Consider the following 10,709-nt stretch of genomic DNA (forward strand, 5'->3'; position numbering starts at 1 on the left):
CCCTTTGCCTCCTCAACTGAGGTCCCTCTGGATTAGCTGAGGGCAGCTGCAGAGTCAATCCAGATGAGTTTAAACTCAGCTCTGCTGCAGCAACAGCAACAACTGCTTTCCACCGCACCTTTTCCTAGGCTGTAAGTGGCTGTTTCTTACAGGTACTACAGGGCATGGCTGTGGCAGTGACGCTTCCCTCTGTCTCACATATCTGGACATGATCCTCTTTTCTCCTGAGCTGTGTTGGGTCACTCATGCACAAGTGCCAGCCCTAGGGAGTATCCTCTGGGCCTGGAGCCAAGCAATGCATGGGTGTCAAGGTCACTGAGCTGTGCTGGGAACCGCACGGGGAACATGAACATATATGTTCCCTCTGATAAACTAGTCCCATGCAAGTGTCTTTAATACAGGTATTATAGCCCCTTGGATGTGGCCCCTGAACTGGTTTCAGCTGAATGGCGCTCAGTGTGCACAGGCCTTGGAGCACTGGGGCTAAGAAAAATGTTACCTGATAAGCAGTGGGAATGTGTCTGTGGGAAGGGAGGTGTCCTTAGTTCCACCATGTCCCATGAGAAGGTGCAGGACTGCCAACCTGCTCCTGGCAGCAGAAGGTGCTGCCCTGTGCTGGAAATAGAGTACTCTGCAGCTCTGCAGAGAGGGGAGCCAGTTAGTCCCCATGAAGAAAGAATGCCCGTAGGTGGGATCCCTGCACTGTCAAAGCATGTTACAGTCATGCTGACCCCAGTGCCAGAGAAGCAAGGTTGCAACATAAAGCATTGTAATAGGGGGTGCTTGGGGAGCAGGATTCAGTCACTGTGACAGGACTCATGAGATCTGGGTTTAATCCTGATGCTGCCACAGTTTCCTTGGCCAAGCTACTTAATCCCTCTCTCTTTCCCATTTGTGACAAGGGAATGCTCATCTCTCTTTCATGAGTTTAGAGTGTAAGGTCTATTGGGCAGGGACAGGTTTGTGCTGAGCCCAGTTGGGCATCAATCTTGTTCAGAGTTTCCAAGGGCTACTGTGACCCCAGTGACAATACTCACTGCTGCAGATGCTGCGATCTCCTCTGTAGGTTCAGTCGTGTCTCTCTGCAGGGCCTGGAAAGTTAAGTGCCCAGGTTTGGAATCCCTGTGCCCGCCAGTCACCCTGGCCATTTCAAGAGAGGGAAGGAAAGTGCCAGGAAATAATGGATTTCCTGAACAAACACAGTGCTGCTGGGGCTGAGCAACAGACCACCACTGTCAGAAAGCAAGAGCTCAGCAACTGGGGAGAGTCAGAGCTTCCTGCTGGCCTCTCAGCTCCATAAAAGCCTGTGCTGCTTGGTAAATGGCCTGTGTGACTATTTTCTTATTCAGCTTATAGAACATGCAGCAATAGAGGACCCTCCTCACCAGCTGCGCTATCAAGCTTCTTCTGCTAACCTATGTGCAGTGCCAGGGCCTGCTGCTACCTGACCTACATACAGGAGTCCGTGAATGAGGGCACCAGGCCAGGATGTGGGAGGTATGTCTCCATTCCCAGCTCTGCCACACAATAGCTGTGTGAGGCAGACCCTGTCCAGTCACTGAATCGCCTTGTGCCACTCTTCTCCACCTGCAACAGTGGAGATCTGAACACTTCCCTTGTATCCACTTTCTCTGACCACACTGGCACCTCTCTGGGACTGCAGCTGTCTCCCACAAGGGCTTTGTGGAGCACCCAGCATAGGAGGGCCCTGCTCTCCATCATGGCTTTGAGATGCTTATGTCATATTAATGACAGAACAAAAACAGGCTGTGGGTCTGTTGTAAACAAGCTCTGGGAACACCCCCATCATGCCTGTGTCTGTGCCCATGAAACAGCATGACCAGCAGTTGCCATGTGTGACTTTTTTTCTCTTTCTGTCTTGTCCAAAGGGAATGTTACATGTTTTTAAATGATCTTGGACTCATTTATTTTCTCTGCTTTGCATGAGGCCTCCTCTGCCCTCCCAGCATAGCAACCCAACTCCCAACATTATTCCAATACATGAAGAGCCCCAACTTGTCAAAAGCCTGATGGAACTCTTGAGGCTTGAAACAAGCCCCATGGGCTATGTATTTCAGGTGGCTACATGTGTGTTGACAAAGGAGCTTACCCCTCTCATTTTGTCCAGGAAGACAGAGAGGTGGAACTCTTTCTCAGAAATCTGGAAAAGAAGAGATGGTCAGAAGAGAGGTATCTTCACCCTACGGTTTCTAGGCAAAAACTGAGTGTTTGCAGAAGTAGTCTGTGTTGGCTTCTCCTGCTTCAGTTTGAAGTCAAAGCTACCTTTCCCCCAGATGCCACATGAAGGGCTTTGGAACATCCAACCCCAGAGAAGTAATCCCAGCATCTGATGGCAAAAATCCTAGAACTGCAACCCTCTGAGCATCCCACATATCAGCAGCTGTTACAGTAACACTAAAATGCTCCCACTAGGCAAGACGGTTTCCCACAATCCAGGCCAGTTTATAATTTTATTCCCTTCCTCCACTGAAGTGTAAAACTGAAGAAGCCATTACCAGTGGAGGGTTGTAATTCTCCAGCATGTGGAGTATCTGCTGAACTCTCATGCTCTGACATGCCTGGAAACTGGCTGCTGTTTTACAGACCTTCACTGTTGCCTGAAAAATCAAACGCAGCATGACTTGAAGTGCTTCACACTCAAGGGAGTCCCAGGGCACCCCAATTATATGGGAATCATAGGACATAACACTGTGTACTGGCACAAGTCCTTGTGCTTCTCTTTGAGGCTTGGCTTTGGCGAAGTATTCATGGCTATGACCAAGCCTACTTAGTAACCACTTTAAAGTGGGCTGGGGCAGGAGGCCAGGGGGCAGGGAGAAAGGAACTGGTACTAGGGAGCATTCATTAGCTGTTGTGATCTAACCAGCTTGTCTGGATCCTGACAACTGCACGGATACAGTGCAGGTGCAGCTGGAAGTGGCTTGGCCTTAGCACAGCTCCCCATTGCCTGGAAACTGTGCTCACGTGGCAGCCAGGCAGAGCAGGGTAGCAGGATAAAGTGGTGGTGGCACAGGTAAAGCCCTCTGGCTCCATGAACTAGGTCAGGTGACTCATGGGCTGGATCCAGCCTGCAGGCCAGATGTTCCTCCTCCCTGCTATAGGTTAATGGTGATTCTGTGAGAGGGCTCAGACTCTGGGGCTCTGAGACTCTCTTACCTGCAGAGGAAAGGGCAGCTTTTGAGTAGGAAAACCCATGGCTGTGTCTCTGAGGCTTGGGAACCAAATTCTTTTAAGTGGGGTTGGGTCAGGGAAGGCGTCAAAAAGGGACTGCAATGAGACACATGGTCAGAGCTTTAGCAAGAGGTCATGAGGCAATAGGGATGTTGAAGTCCAGGTTCCAGGGCTGAAGGAGCATCCTTCTCCCACTCAGGAAATGAGAAGCCTAAAGAACCATAGGCCTGCGTGTGGCTTGGCCTTGCTCCCCAGCTGCAAGTAGCTTTCGGAGCTGTTCTTCCCACAACAAGGCAATATTCCACAATATTCCTTGTGCTGGAGGTTTAAACTTGGAGCCTTGTGTGTTGCATGGCTGCATGTGGAGCTACTGAGACAGACACACGCCATAAAGAGCTGGGCTGCCCTGTGTCTTTCTCTGAGCATACCATGCCATGCCCACAGCAAACAGGAGTGAGCCTATGCCCTAGAGCAGTGGCTCCCGACCCTTTTTTATACTGTGGACTGGCAAACTCACTCAAAAATTTTTGGCAGACTGGGTATAGAAATAGATCTGTACCCGTAATGCACAGCAGTTTCAGAGCCTGTGAATCACCTGATGAGATAAACCCATACTTTACGTAAGAGGAGTCATACTTGCAATTGAAAGTTGCATTTTTTTTGTTTTTTTGGCATTTTCTTGGCATTGTACATCCTCTACAATGTTTTCCTCTCTGTCATTCAGAACTTCATTGCCCCTTTTTGCAGAAGCCCTCTTTCCAGAACAACAATCCATTGAAGTTTGCTTGACCATCTCTTAGCTGTTGTGTTTTGTATGGAAGTGACTAGCCACAGTTACCGTGGTCCAATTTCAAAAGCTAAAGTCACAGTCCCTGGCCAAGCGAGGACATTCTCACCCAGCCAATCAGCATGGCATGGGTGTGGGCATGGTCTGGGCAGAGAAATGTTGCTAGCAGTGGTTAGAGCTCGAGCCACGACCCAGCAGCCAACCCTTCACGGCCCAGTGGTTGGGAACCTCTGCCCTAGAGGCCAGTGTGGGATGCCCACTCTCAGCTGACCCAAGACCCCCAAATCTCCCTTGTCTTAGTGGTAACAGTGTGGGGTGGCTTCTGACATCTCCTCTAAGTCAGCAGGTGGGGCATCCTGGTTGAGAATGGCTGCCTTACAGTGACTTGCTTTACAACAGACCAACTCCTGGCACAGATCGGCTACAGAAGCAGAGGCAAGGCACCATGAGGACAGGACTGACCTAGGGAACTGCTCCCAGGGCTGGGAGGGATGGACCAGCGTGGAAGACACTCAGTGCACAGGCACCATAACCTTGCTTTGCTGTCACAAGCCTACCAATGCCACTAGAGCTCCCAGAGCACAAGGCACAGCATGTATTGAGGTGCAGTGTCTGAGTCCCATCCCTACAGCCCCTGGCTCTATGGCCTAGAAACCAGCCATGGATGTTCCTGAACTTTTCTTTAGGGTTTGGGATGCTGCCCAGTTTCTCTAATATTAACCCTCCGTAGCAGTAGATGTACTGAAGGAAGGAGGAGGATAGCCATGTGTACCTTGCTGGAGAAGGAGAATGCCTTGGACCAGCCCCAAAGCTGTCAAGGGGATTAAATTTTCTGAGCACTGGAGCTGGAGGAATGGTCAGGGAGAAAAGTCTTTGACGCTTACATCTCAGCAGCTGCAGTACTGCCCTGGCTTCTAGCCCAGAGCTCCCAGCTGACTCAGCCCCACCATGGGCAGCACTCAAGTCTGGCTGCATTGAAAGGCAAACCCCCTGGGACTGGAGGTTAGTGGAGAGGCCAGTGACTAGCTGGTGTGCTGGGTTGGACAGTCCATCTGTGCTCTGAGTACAGGTCCTGCATGAGATTATCAACACTGTTTGTGTCTGTCCCACTGCCAATTCCATGGTGACTGTAAAGCCAATCATTGCTTTCCCACTGCCTTTTATCCACTGCATGGGATACCAAGCTATTGGTACAGGGCCAACGATACAGGTTACCAAACTGAACTGTACAGGGAAATGCCATCACAGCAGACTATGCACAAGCTCCTATCCAGGATTGTTAGTTGATGGTGAGGAGGGGGGTCTCTGTGCCAGCAGTCAGCTGAGGGCAACATGTGCATTCCTGATTGAGGCTGATGTAGAGTCACCTGACAGAGACTGGAGGGTAGTAAAAGGGCAGCTAAGCCATTTGCTTCCCTTGTTTTTGCCCAGCCCTCCTGTACTTCTAGAAGAATTTAATGAGAGTTAACTCTTAACTATGCTGGCTGTGGTGAGGTTCTTGGCTTTAAATCCTCTGTGGTAGTGTCTGAGAAGTCAGGGCTGGACCATGGGGGGACACAGCTGGAATGTGGGCTTCAGTTGTCAGGGGGATGTTGGCAGGAGGGTATGTACCTGGGACTGAGTCTAGACATGCCAAGAAATACGCAGTACCTCTTGTGAAGCACCACAGGAACTGCAGGAACAAATTCAGAAAAAGAGTTTTGATGTAGCCGAGCATGTTGATACCAGTTGACATCTAGGGATGGAAACGTGAAAAGCTAAAACACAAGAACCAAGTGTGCCAGTTGCATCTTTCCAGAAGTCTTCAAAGTAACGTCTCCCCTAGATTAGGAAACACATCCGCTGGGCTGACACACAGATTTGAAATGGAAGCAGCAGGTCCTGAGCACTAAAGCCCAGCAACTGGACCTTGTCTCCATCTCTGCTGAAAAGCTGCAAGACACTGGGTTAATGAGGAATTCAACATTATTTGCATCAGTTCTTGGCCAGTTCCCTTTCAGCCCTGAACAGGGAAGCTCTACAACCTTGGCTGCAGGGCTTGTCAGTGCAGCACACCTGGGGCAATGTTGATGTTCATAGATATTAACTTCCCTCATGTAGATGTATCTCACAGGCTTTACTGCTTGGTGAATGGTGCTATGTTTTAGTTCATTTCATTGCTGCTCTCTTTAGCATTCGCTCACCCAATGGGCATTTGATAAGATCAGAGTCTGGGATCACACCTTTCCACTGAAGCCACAACAGGGGTTGGGCCATTGGCCTCAGTGGGAGTGCCAGCCCCCCTGTCCATGCAAGAGCTGCAGATGCCTTCTTGCCATCGTGATCAAACCAACCAGCCCATCACTAAGGAGATTCCAAGCCCTTCTTCAGTGATCTCCCAGGCTGGGGCCTTGCATGAATCAGGGGTTGGGCTTTCACTTTCAGACGCTCAGTCAAATTTCTGCAGTGACTAGAAATCTTTGCCATCTACTGACTGATAAGCAGTGAGGCATGAGAGAGGGTTCTTGTCACAGGACCGAAGCCAGCAGTTTGCCACAGCAGAGGGAGCACTGGGCTGGCTGGGGGCCCCCCTGCTAGTCCCTTTCAGTGCCAGTATTGGTCTCCACAGGTCAGGGCTAGCAGGACACAGCCCTGTAGGTGCCCCCAGGCTGAATGCCAGGGGGCCTTGGCCTCTGATGCTTCTCACAGTGCAGACCTGCCAAGAGCACGGAGGGAACGGGGACAAGCACCAAAATGCTCCAAAGGGAAAGAATGGGAAAGCCACCAAGGAAGCAGGACCTGAGCTACTTTAGGGCCTGGCCTGGAGGGGTTGGGGGAGCAAGTGCCCTGGAATGCCAGGGGTCTTTGGACCACCATGTCCATGGCGACAGCATCATATGAAGAGTTCCTGGCCGTTTGCTTCCCCTAAGTCTGCTGTCATGATTTCCAGAACAGAAATGAGACCTCCTTTCTTGCTTGGCTCTGACGGGCATCACCCATTGCAGGGTGCGTCTCTCCTTGGCTGCCCCTCAGAACTGAGAGAAACAGAAATGTGCCAGGCCCCAAGTCAGCATCATGGCTGCAGCTCTCTCAGGTTCCCTCACTTCAGCCCAATCTCCTCCTCCCTTGACACAATGTCCCATCTCTTGGTTCTTCTTTGGTGCCCTGTCTCAGACCCACCCAGCCTGTCCCCACTAGCCTCCCCCAGCCTCTCCTTAGGCTTCCCTCAGTGTTCCCTATCCAGGCTCAAGTCCCTCTCTCCCTCTCTAATTAACATCTCACCCCCATCACCACCATCACCAGCCTGTGGGACTTAAAGGAGCCTCTGTGCATCTCACCTCCTCCCGTGGCTGAGAAATCCCCCAACCCCCCAAGGATTCCCTCCTGTTAGGGCTCAGAGACATCCCATGCAGACTCTCCACAGTGAGTCCATCCCACCAAGGGCTGTGAGCACCATGGGGAGGCAGGTGCTAGACACAGGGCCCACATGAGCTCCTTGAACATGAGGTGCCAGGGTAAAACAGACACTCCTGGCTCCCAGCACTACACATACTAACAGCACTGCAGAAGGCAGGGCAGGGTGGCACATAGATTATTTCAGAGGCAGAAGCTGCTATGTGACCAAGTAGGTTGTAGCCTCTGCAAGCTCCTGCCTCTCTGAAGGAGTTAGTCTAAAACAGTGCTTCCCAAACCTTTCCTCAGCATGACCCCATTTATGACCCTATTTCCTCAGCATGGCCCCTCGCTCCAACCTGCAGCCCCCCACAACCCCAGGTGCCCCTCATGCCCCACCCACAGCCCCCTGGCCTTGCCGGTGTCACTCACTTTCTACCCACAGACCCCTGCCCCTCCCCTGGTGCCCCAGGGCCAGGGCCCACAGCCCCTGACCCCCCAGCAGGGCCCAAGCCCAGGCTCCCACCCATCGGAGGTGGCAGCTGCTTTGGCCAAACTGGAGCATAGAGCCCAGCTTTCCCCCCACCCCATCCCCTCCCACGTGGGCAGCACTGCTTGAGTACAGCCCGTGCAGGGGGTGCGGGGGGTGGGGGTGCATGCTGCCCACTGCCGGCTTGGGGGTCTCCGTCCTGCTGCCCTCCCCCTGGGCTCCATGGCCCAGTGGGCAGGACCCAGCACTGGAGGGAGGGAGTGCCACCCCACCATGGCTACCAAACTGAGGCACCCCCTGCTCACCCAGCATCAGTGTGGGCACAACTCTGTGCCACCACTGCTGCCATGCCTCACCTTGGCAGCCATGGTGGTGCAGCACTCCCTCCCACAATGGGTCCCACTCACTGTGCCACAGAAACAGCTCCTGCCCGGAGCTGGTCCAGCCCAGCTGCAGCCCTGCACCCTGTGTTTATTGCAACCCCATCTACTGATGTTGTAACCCCATTTGAGGTCACAACCCGCAGTATGCGAACCACTGATTTAGAAGGTGCCTCTTTTCCCTGCTTTCTGCCGAACTTCAGACTAATACAATTATCTCCCTCTCTGTACAATCTCTGCCCAAACCAAAGCCTCAGCTCCATGACTGGATCCTGTGAGGGACCCTCCCCATCAGGGAGCTCCATGCAGTGAGATTTCGGTGGGATCTTGCAGAGGACATAGAGACTGTGAGGGTGATGCCCACTGGGACAGATCTCTGAGAGGAGCTGTGGCATCTTCAGCAGTGGAAGGTTTCAAGTGCAGGCTGCACAAGTGTTTATTTGGACTGGTTTGGCCCAAGCTGCTGCCTGGAACAGGAGTTTTTGAACAGATGACCCTTGAGAGGTCCTTCCCAGCCCTGTTTATCTGGGACTCTGTTTTCCAGCTGTCTGGTTTCAAGCTAAGGGCCAGCCTCACCACAGTGAGGAGATGGCCCATGCCAGACTTGCCAAACTGCAGCGCTTGCAATTGAGGCCAGAGTGTCCAAAGTGCTCAGCACCCACAACCCAGCAGCACTTGCTGTCACAGTCTTGAGTGGATTTTCCAAGAGCTCTGCACCCAGTCTAGCACTTGCAGCACTGAGCAGTCTGGAAATCTGACCTGGAAAAATCCTCACTCCGAGTGTCTGCAGCCTGTGTACGCAGGGCTGCTGGGCTGGCTGGGGGCCCTGGCACTGATCAGCACAGCCAGCTCTCTGTAAGGATGGGACCAGAGTCTTTGCTACATCAAATGGGCCTCTGTTATGGTTTTATTCTCATGCTGCTGCACCAGTGGTGGTGAATCTCTAAGCTCAGCATTTCACTCTCCTCTGTTAAAAGGCAGGACTTTCTCTCTGACCGGGAACCCAGGCAAGGTACAATACTGCTACCAGCAAGGGTCATAACTGCACTGTCCTAGCACCAGGCTGGATGATTTGATCAGTCTGACCTATCTGCGGTCCCTGGCACTCATCCATCCCCCTGGGGTGTGAGGTCAAAAGAGAGCAAAAATGCTCAGACTTGGGCCGGAGCAGAATGTGGCAGCATAAGGCAGCCTGGGATGAGGATGGAGTTGGGTTGGGGAGGTGAAGAGGCCTGGGACAGGGCGCCAGCCCTATGTGTACTTACTGGGTTCATGGCCAGCCGCAGGCACAGTCAGCAGATGTTTTGTTTCCTTCCCTCCCAAGCCGTGAGCTGGAGGTAGCTATGTGGGCTGCATTCACCCGGGGTGTGACTGCAGTCAGGGGGAACCACTCTCAGGGGGAAGTGCTTACGTGATGCCAGAACTGGGCTGAGGGTCCAGGTGAGGCAGCAGGAAAGTAACTTGGAGGAGGCTGCAGAATTCACTTGGCTTCCTCTGAGTCACATCCAGCGAGCTGCATTTCTGTCTGTGCATGTAAGTCAGGCCCATTTTGCACAGTCACAGAATGCCAATGGGGGCGACAGTGCCTCTGCCTGGTCCCTCACACCCTGGTCCCATTACTGCTGTTGAGCCATTCTCCATCACATGCCTGCTGCCCACAGGCCAGGGCTGAGGCTGTGGGCTGTGCCCACAAATTAATTGGGTTGTGTGCCTCAAGCATCTGCTCTACCCTCAGCCCTATCCCTGCCTCGGCGCCTGCTGTTCCTTTGCATGTCATGCTTTCAGGCCTCGCCAGATCACTGGGCATGGTTCTCCTGTGGATCCTATGCACCCAGCGGGATTCATTTGGCTCCTAAGCTGACTTGGTTAAATTGGTGTGACTTACATGTGGACCAGGCCAGAGCCTCATTCTCAGAGAGGAGGACTGTGGCCATCTAAGTGGTCTTAGCTTGGCTCGTGTTAATGGATGTTTCACTCTCAAGCATGCTGGCCTGTTGGAAGCAGCCCAAGCTGAAGCAGTGCTGTGCTGAAGCTCATAGTGCTGTGGAGACCCAGCTGCTTGGTGCAGCTCACAGATTTTCATAGATTTCACAGACATTAGGGGCTGGAAGGGACCTTGTGAGATCATTGAGTCCAGCCCCCCCTGCAATAGGCAGGAAGTCAGCTGGGATCAAGTGACCCAGCAAGAAAAATATCTAGACTTTTTTGAAAGAGTCCAGAGTAGGTGCTTGCACCACCTCTGGAGGGAGTCTGTTCCAGACCCTGGACACACACCCTTGGGGAGCTCTGGTGAACAGCTGTTCTCCCAGGTCCTGATGTACCCCTCTTATGTAATTGTAGGCTGCCACCAAGTAACCCCTGAGCCTTCTTTTTTCTAGACTGGAGAGTCCCAAATCCCTCAGCCTCTCCTCATATGACCTGCCCTCCAGGCATTGGATCATAAGAATGGCTCTCCTCTGGACTCTCTCAAGCTTTTCCACATCCCTCC

Source organism: Alligator sinensis, unplaced genomic scaffold (genome assembly GCF_000455745.1).
Source record: "Alligator sinensis unplaced genomic scaffold, ASM45574v1 scaffold203_1, whole genome shotgun sequence".
In the NCBI taxonomy this organism is placed as follows: Eukaryota; Metazoa; Chordata; order Crocodylia; family Alligatoridae; genus Alligator; species Alligator sinensis.